Here is a 9,687-nt window from a genome sequence, read left to right as displayed (position 1 = left end):
TTTGTCTAGTAGTTCCCATGGATTTTGCTTGTAAAGCAGGGAGAATGGCGCTAGGCTTGCTGCACCGTGACGTTACTGCTTGAAGATGGCAGGAGGGAGGGGTTACTATATTTGGGCACAAATGGCCGCTCTTAGAAGTGGCCATTGCTGACCAGACTTCTCCTTTAAAGGTGACGGAAGCAACAAAGAGAAGCAATCAGGTTTGGAATCTTCCTACAGGAATCCCGTTCACACATTGATGCCTGACTTAGGAAACCCTTCATGGATGGAACATCGTATCATGTGGGACATTGTCTGCAGCTTGTTGGCCCCCCAGGTTCCTCTCGTTTGTAGGGTAACCATCACTTTAAGAGATTCTCTGACTTTGCATGAGTTGAGGACTCAACATCGTAGAAGTCGTTGTTTTGCTGGATTGGAACAAGCAATGCGTGTTGAGAGGAGAGAAAATGAGTTATTTTCACCATAGCAGATACAGGAAGCATCACAGTGTCTGTCAAATGCAGGAACGTTTACAAGATGTTTCCCAATGAGTCTAAACTGTTATCATTTCTAGTAGAAAAAAATAAAAACTCTCATAAAGTGTTTTTACTGAGATCAATTTCCCTCTAAAGAAAAGCAAACACATCCCAGATTTGATGTCTTCCTTTACTTATCAGCTCAGGACACATTTCAAAGCTGTTACCAGGGATGTTTGTACACTTTCATTTCCATCTACAGTACAGAGAGACTATTAGAATGAATAAGCTGAGGGCGTCAGGAATTGGATAAAAGCCTGGCGCATAAATGAATACGGCTGTAAGCCTCCTGGCTGATCCTGCAGCTTTTATGGGGTCAGACTGAGGAGCAGACACAAAAGACTTCTTAAACATTTGGGGGAAAAAAGCAGCTCCGGCTCTCAGCCATCAGGATCATTCAGCATCTTGAAAGGTTAGATTCACGCATGAGTGTCTCAGAATGAAGAATATCCCCACGGTTTATTAAGATGAACGTGTGGCTATAAAACACGGCCCACTTCCACTAAGGCTGCTAATCTTTTTCTACCAATGACCTGTTAGATTGAGCTCATTTCAAATAATATCTATCAGGGCCGCTAGAAGTAAGTTTTTATCAGGGGGTGCTGTGAAAATTTTGTTTTGTTTTTTTAATATTTGACATAAGAGCTATGAGCCTATAGGACTATTTTTAGAATTCTATAATTAAAAATTAATAAATTGTTTGAGATTCACTACTTTATTGTCATATACATTTTAATCTACGCAACCAGAGTCTGTAACACACAGATATCATTAATCTCCTTAATCAGTTCTCAGGTGAATATATGTGCTATTAATAAAACTTCACAATGAAAAAAATTCCAGTGGCTTTATGCCAATTTGAAAAGCTGGCATTCAGTTAAATTTAATTTAGTTTATTTGTATAGTGTCATTTCACAACATGTCATCTCAGGTCACTTTATAGTTCACCAGATGATCCAGTCAAATTGATTCAAAGTTTTATATCTAAGGAAGACCAGTTGATTGCGTCGACTTATTGAATGCATGCTTGTAGCGACAGTGGAGAGAAAAAACTCCCTTTTAACAGGAAGAAACCTTCAGCAGAACCAGGTTCCGTGTGAGCTGCCATCTGCTGAGGCCGACTGGGGTTCAAGGAGACAGAAGCAGAGATACAAAAAGCAGCTGTAAAAGGCGGCCCCGTCCAGGAAACACACAGCCAGGCAGATGAACTCTGAGCCAGCTCCCATGTCAGAGGATGAAAGAGAGCACATCCAGCCAGTCATGGTCAGAGAAACAGGACTACACTGGAAAACATGCTGAACTCCAACATCTATAAACAAAGGTGTTGATTACAGCAGTACAGCTGATATTTCTCTCTAGGATGGAGTCACAGCCAAACAGGAACAGACCAGATGAAGCTGCTATGAGAAAAAGCAGAGAGAGCAGAAAGTTAGAGATTGAATTAATAGATTCTGCAAAGAGGGAGAATATAGATAGAATGGAGCAGAATGATGAAAAATGGATCCCTATGTCCTCCAGAAGTCTAAACCTATAGCAGCATAACTATAGAGATAGCTGAGGAACAGGAACAGACGAGGCAAAGCTACTATTCACAAAGGGGTTGTCTTGCTTAAATTTTTCTTTAAGTATGACCTTTTTTCCAACTGCTTTCAGACAGATGAAACACAAAATATAGTTCCTATAGTTGGAAGAAGACGCTCAGTCATTGGCCAGGTCATGTGACCTGGGAGAACGTATTGCATTATGGCCACAGGCTCTTATATCGTCAGGGAGGTAAGACTTTCGCTCTCTTATTTTTCCGCCTGCTCAACTTCTGGTCATGGCGGAGTTAAGGAAAATGTTTAGACCTTGTGAGGAGGCTAAAAAGAGAAAACCTAAAAGGGATAATGTGTGAGGAAAAACAAGAGTCCATCTTGGAAAGGAGTTGGTTTGTTTGCGCAGACGTAAAACTGATTCCCCTTTCTCAACTTATTAGACTGCTAAGTTCACACTTATATATCACACATATCTGTTATTATTTTTGGATGTTTAGTAGAAGCGTAATAAGGGCTTCTTAAAGTACTTTAAATATGAAATTATTACATACTGTTCAAGAAATGATATGTTTTAATTAAGAGTAATTTTCATTTGAATGTGCTTTACTGGAGGCATGCATGTTTGTCAAAGAACACTACTGCCACCTACTGGTTTGTGACGACACGGTGCGGTATCGGCTGTCGATCAAGTCCCAGTGCTGTATCTGGTGTTTGTCACAACGCGCTATTATCCAAGTCATCTTGGCGTGAGGTGTCACTATATTTGGGCAAAACTGGCCGCTCCAAGACTCAGTGATCGCGCCGAAAATTACTACATTTATTTTTTTCACTGATTAACGCTAAATTAATTAAATCCTTGCTAATGTATTAGTTTTAGGTGTAAATAATGATCATCCCTTGCTGACCTGACTTTTCCTATAAACAGTAACCAGTAGTCACCAAATGAGTGGGACTAATAGGTGCTCCACCTGAAGGCTTTCAATAAGAATAACACAGAATGAAACCAAAAATACGAAAACAGACGTCAGACAGAAAATCTCACAATGCCTCCAGAAAATAATCATAGCGAACGAGGAAACAGTGGAGATGCCGAGTGGAACAATGATGTCTGAGATAAACTGTAAAGTTGGGGGAAGACAGCAGTGGCTCCAACTGTTAACCTGGTCAGGTACTGTTTTTTTTTTTGTTTTTTTTCTCAGGTCCCAATTTCTGATTGCTTCCCATTATGTCGGAGCTCAGGGAACACCACACACACTCGGATATCTGCCCAAGATCACCCAACATGTCGCTGAATGGGGATGGGAGTGGTCCCAGTGTCCTTTAGAGCAGACCTGATGGCTCTTGGCACACATGGCAGGATATTCTCACCGGATTATCTGAGGACCCATCCCCATAATCTGGTTTAAAACTGGAGAGATTATCCTACTGTGTGAACCGGGCTTAAGTACCATCATTTGTCTCCATGTTAGGATGAAATCCGCCTAGCTGATTAACTCCAGTTTGATGTCTAGATAATATCCCAGTTACTAAAAAAAAACCCTCTCTGCCTAAAACTTTTTCATAACTCTTTTGTATGACCGTGAACAGTTGCCCTTAATCCCAGGTTGTTGTTTTTTGTATTTCTGGGTGCTTGTTTAATGAAGATGCCTGCAGATTTTCCACCTTGCCTTCAACCATCTGTTTCTGTTTGAGTCCATTTTAATCAAATAAAGCATGTTTAGTTCTTTTCTCATATATCCAGACTAATATATCTCTACTGCAACTGAAATAAATCGATTTGTTTTTAATATTCTACGATGAAGAAAATCCAAGTACATCTCTGATATCCTTCTGTCCTCTGGTGTTAGAAATAGAAAGAAGATGAAAGATGTTAAGTGTCACGTAACTGCACTTCTTGTGCCAAAGACTAACCATCTGCATTAGCATAAATTAGCCTGCAAACAGGACAGGACAGGGTGAGGAGAAGAACGTTCAACATGTCACGTTGAATAGAAGCAGTGTTTCTGACACAGAGAGCTGCAGTCTTCCTGATTTAAAGAAGACGCAATGACCCTCTTTAAACTTTGCGATGTTCAGCCTGAAGCGCTGCGTTTTCCTCAGGCGCAGCTCTTCAGAGGCGGAAGTGATGGGATCACTGCAACCAGTTAACATCAACCAACATCACTGACTGGGATTCGCTTGTATCTCATTATTGATAATAACACCATGCAGAAATTTCTGTCTATGATGAAATGGCCAGTTGATTCTCACATGTCTGTAAATCTGCAAAGCTGCTCTGCTCTGTTGTTAAACTAATTTGGAGAACGTGTTTCTGATTGGATCTTAGCACTGACTCACATGGTATTACTGTAAAAAATATGAAAAAGCTTCATGGTTAGATCATGGGGGAATTAAACATTAGGCAATACCAGGAAGTTGCCTGGGGCGCCAAGTTCCTGAGGGCCTCATAAAACTATGTTTACATGTATGGTTAATACAACTATTCCTTATTTCTGCACATTAATTATGTTTTGGATAAGAATCCTTTCACTAAAATGCCTTTAGAACGCTTATAATATTAAGTGTGTCTCAGCCCCCCCCTTCAGTGTCCACCATATTGGATCAGTCCATTTGCTGCACATGTTCAGAAAGGTCCAAACAGACACCAGCAAACCATTGGAAAACAAATGGTGGGAAAAGCAGTGTTGCCAACTTAGCGCTTTTTTTTGCTATATTTAGCGACTTTTCAGACCCTCTAACACTTTTATTTCTAAAAAAAAGCACCTAGCGCCAAATCTAGCAATTTTTTTTCTGCTACCAGAGACTTGGGCGACAACATCTAATGGTACCAAACTCTGCTCTCCAGAGCAAGTAGATTGGTAACCCCGCCTCCTGCTCTCCTCTATTTTGTCTGCTGTCATGATTCATGCAGCTAAATGAAAAATGGAGAACAGATAAGCAGATCATGGCTTGTCTACAGTGAAAAGAAGGACTGGGTTATTTACGCCATTTTGGAAACACAGGAAGGAGCAATCAGCTAAGTTAGCTTAGTGCTTGGAAAAAATCGCTCATTCCTTTTGAGACAGAATGAAAAGTCAGCTGAGTACAAAACATAGAGAAGAAAACAAAAAGAAAAGGGACAAAATGTAGAACAAATAAAGTATGTCTATTCTATAAAAATGTCTCTATCTGTATAATGGGTCTGTTTTATGTGTTATCTTCTCAATTCAGAGGGCCCCCTGCCTGTCTTTGCCTAGGGCCCAAAATTTCCTAAATCCGCCCCTGGGTTAGAGGCTCAAAACCTTGTCCATTAATATATTAGCTAACCACAGAGAACAGAATTACAGCTCAGGCTGAAACTCTACAGTCCTGAATGAGAAGAAAAGGAAATGGAGCCGTTATAGCAGGGAGAAAATGATAAATGGTAATGAAATGGCCTTTATGGGATTTACTAATGAAACTAAGGGTGTTTGGAGACAGAATCCTTAAAACAAAACAGGCAGAAAAATATTTCTGCATGAACATATTATGTTGAGTTGAAGCAGCTTTTATCCTAGAGAAATTGATTAAATTTAAACAAACCCAAGGAACTGGGAGTAAGACAAGCCTTGTATCTGAAGGACAAAGGCCTCCATCACACATGTCCACACAGCTTCTGGCTTGTAGAAGGTAATTTTACCCTTCAGCTTCATTTAATTAGAGGCAATGAATGAAAAGGGCAGGATTTGTGTCTGGCTGGCAGGACAAGCATGTGGCTCACTGTTGGACCTTAACAGGATGATTCACTGGCTCCATGTCAGACATAATCCCAGATTTATTCCCATGCGTTTGCATACAACACAACACTTCCACACAAAGACACAGACACCTGAATAAAAAATTATTCATTTTTTGGATGGAGGGGTCTTTTCACTGTCACCTTATTTGCATCATTTGAGTCCTCTAAAATGATTCAAATTTAAATATGTGGCAACTTAAAAACAAAAAAAGAGTGAATGGATAAATAAATTCAAAGGTTTATTTAAATCGACATCCTCATGAATTCTTGTCTTGCTGTGCACTGATTTATGATTGCAGCCCTTCTTTCTGAGTGGCAGCCTTTGGGAAGGAGAGCTCATAGCCACCAGCTAATGACAACATGTGGGCGAGAGGACTTAAAAAACACAGCTCTCAGTAGAAATGAATGTCTGCAGCCTCCTACTTTTCTGTCTTTTCCCTTACATACCAGCTTGCTTTTCTGAACACACATCTGACTCAATCTCCAGGGAATGAGCAGACATTGGTCTATGCTCTCTTCCATCCGTGCATCAACTAGTGTTAGACCACACCAGGACCATCTAAGGCAGAGATCACGGATTAGCGGGCCGCGGTCCGGATCCAGATCCCCCTCCTGGCTAATCCACACCCAACCTGATTTAAAACATTTATAAATTACCGCATGTTGTCCGGCGACAGTGTTAAATTCTGTTTATGTAACAGATTATAATTCAAAATGTCTCCGGACCTTTACTGGTTGATGATTTTCTTTATTGGGACCCCACTGATTTTTAATTGGTTACCCCGATCTAAGGTGTTGGCCTTGTCTCGGGTCTTCCTCAGTCTTGGTTGATGTAATCTTGATCTTGACTACACCAAAAGCATCAGCACCTGGTTTCCAGCAAATACTAAATACTGACCTAAACCACTGTTCTTCATCAGTAGCTAATATCAAAATGGAAATCTATTCTTGTGTGTCAAGGATGTTTATTACTTTAATTATAAATATACCGAAGCTTTAATGACCCTTTGAAGGGCCTCCAGAGATGCTGCCTTTCATGATTTTATCTAAGGCTTGGACCGACATGCAGTGAAACCAAACAGAGAGACACGGATGAAAAGTTTGAAGGAATTTATTGAAGATGTTAAGCACGGTGCAGAGTTTCCCTGAACTCTGCTCAGTTGGAACTGGAAGGCAAGGGGAAGACAGACTGTTAGTTCAGGCTAAGTGGGAAATTTGATTTGTTGATCTTGAAGGGGAGGATCTGATTGTTGACTCACGCGTCCAGAGAAGTGAAGGAACCTTGACTCCAATCTGTGTGTTGGTTTTCCAGTGTATGTCTGGGCGGAACAGGGTTTACCCAGAACTCGGACGGTGTAGGTAAACGGAGACGTTGATTGCCAGTCAGATCTCCTGCTGTACTTGAACGGGTCTTGGTGAAGATGATTCCCTTGCTCAGAGAGTAATTTCAACGTCCTCAAAGGGAAACTGGATCCAAACCACCTGTTTGAATCCGTGGCTCAGTTTAGACTCAGTTAATCCCTCCAGGGAGTAAAGGTCCAGTTTGCAGGATGACTTCCTGCTGAGAGGCAAAGACACAAAACTAAGTTAAATCTCAGTTAGACAAGAACTCAGTCTTACTCAGTGAAAACTCAGCTTGGCTAGAATACCAAAAACTGTCAAAAGATCTGGCGTCGAGGTCGTGGCAATCATCAGCTTAAGAACACTCCGTTAACAAGGTAACCGTCAGCAGGTGTGTGAGGAGGCGAACCGGAAACCAGGCGCCTCCTGTTGGTGGAAGGGAGACAAACACAAAAACAAACAGACAGACAGGAGCCCTGACACTGCCCACCTTAATATGTGTTCTCTGGCCGAGTCCTTGCTCTGATCTCCCACCTGTTCAATTAAATTAAATTCAGTTAATTTACTGTATATAAGGCCATGCTGTGAATATGCCAAGGCACTCTACAGAGACAATTTAACCAGACCATACAGTTAGATTGGTTCAAAGTTTACTTTCTAAGGAAAACCAGCCGATTGCATCGACTCATTGACTTCAGTCACTTGTAGCAACAGTGGAGAGGAAACCTCCCTTTTAACTTTAAGACACCTCCAGCAGAACCAGGCTCAGTGTGAGCGGCCATCTGCCGAGGCCGACTGGGGTTCAAGGAGACAGAAGCAGAGATACAGAAAGAAGCAGAGATACAAAAGGCAACTGTCAACCAGCTCTACAGGCGGCCCCGTCCAGGAAACACACAGCCAGAAAGAGGAGCTCTGAGCCAGCTCCCATGTCAGAGGATGAAAGAGAGCACATACAGTTAGTCACGGTCAGAGAAACAGGACTACACTGGAAATATTACAAGCTCCAACATCTATAAACAAAGTCGTTGTTGGCAACACACAACACATCAGCAAGATGGCTGCACCAGTAGGCAGCGGCTTGATACAGCTGGGTTTCAATACACCCCTCGGCTATTGGCTGCTAGACTTCCTCACCAACAGACCTCAGTCAATCCGGGTCGGACAGAACACCTCTGATGTCATCATCGTAAGCACAGGGCTCCCTTCAGGGGTGCGTCCTGAGCCCCCTGCTGTTCACTCTGACTACACACGACTCCCCAGTTTCACCACCAATCACATCGTTAAGTTTACAGATGAAACGGTGGTGGGCCTCATCAGAGATGAGGACTACAGAGAGGAGGTGGAGCAGCTGCTGGACTGGTGCAAAGATAACATGAATTAAAAAAGCTTCCAGGATGGGAAGCGACATGTCTTCAAACTTGGAAACAAAGTCCAGTAGTCTGTTTTTTTTTAACTTTTTTGGAGTATAACATGTTTTCTATTATTGAACTTTGGACCTGTCCAGGGTGGACCTGGCCTATTCCTGTGTCCTGGTTCTGTATTCACAAAGATCTCTGATTCTTTCCAGAAAGCTCCTATCTTAGTGAATAAATCCTGCCAGATTGAACTCATTCTCAAAGAACAGAGCAGAAGCTCCTGCCCGTTGCTTTTGTTGCTGTGATGCTGTCTTTTAAGGCTGAGCCATAGTGGTGCTTCATGATGCTACGCAGGTTTCTTGGATGGTATGCGAGCCTGAACAATTCCTGCAGGTGTTTATACTTAATGCTGACATTGGTTCAGTATTCCCTAAAACTACAGGGGGCAGTTCACCACGTAACCAGTGGAAAGGTAGTGAAAGAGAAAAGAAACGCCTCACAGATTTAAAAAACATACCCTGTTCTAAAGTATAAATACAGTAAAACTTTAATAATGTTTCCTCTTACTCTTCTCTGATCCTCGGTTTTCTTTGCTAGTACTTGTTTCCTTCTGTTCTTAAAAGTAATGATTTATGTGTGAGTAAAAAGTCAGAATCTGGGTCACTCTGAACGGAGCAGGATGAAATACAGAATTTCTGATGTGTGCGACTATGGGGCTATCAACACTGCTGCCCACCTTATATGTAGCTCAATGTGTTGAGTATAAACCAGCCATAAATAAAGAATAAAGAATAAAGAAAAAACAAGAGGTGCATCTTTCACAGTTATACCAGTTTTTGTGGCCATTAACTCTATTTTCAACATCTTCTCCCCTTCAAACACTCTTAGGTTCCCCCAAAGTCCTCCTCACTAATCCTAACATTATTATTATTTTATTTTATTTTATTTTATTTTTATATGCTTTAGGAGTCCTTTAAAGGCTTAATGTGTTTAAAAAATAACTTTTATCTTCCTGAGGTTGAAATAATAACATTGTTATCACTAACAGCTTCTTTTAGTCTGAGGGTTTGAGGTGAATACTGGTCCTGGTCTTTGGCCAACCTTATTCTGGCCTTCATGATTTCCTCAATGGGAATGCTTGAAAAGTTCAGTTGAGGCAACTGGATGCGAAGGTTTTTAGGAGA

At 41.4% G+C, this 9,687-nt stretch overlaps 1 protein-coding gene across 1 annotated transcript in view; it reads left to right on the top strand.

The window, feature by feature from the left end:
- LOC107093830 (neural-cadherin-like) overlaps positions 1 to 9,687 on the top strand; it is a 501,663-nt gene that overhangs the window by 309,928 nt on the left and 182,048 nt on the right. The window lies entirely within an intron of this gene.

Source organism: Cyprinodon variegatus, unplaced genomic scaffold, assembly GCF_000732505.1.
Source record: "Cyprinodon variegatus isolate N-32 unplaced genomic scaffold, C_variegatus-1.0 Scaffold448, whole genome shotgun sequence".
NCBI lineage: Eukaryota > Metazoa > Chordata > Actinopteri > Cyprinodontiformes > Cyprinodontidae > Cyprinodon > Cyprinodon variegatus.
This window is presented reverse-complemented; position numbering and strand designations above follow the sequence as displayed.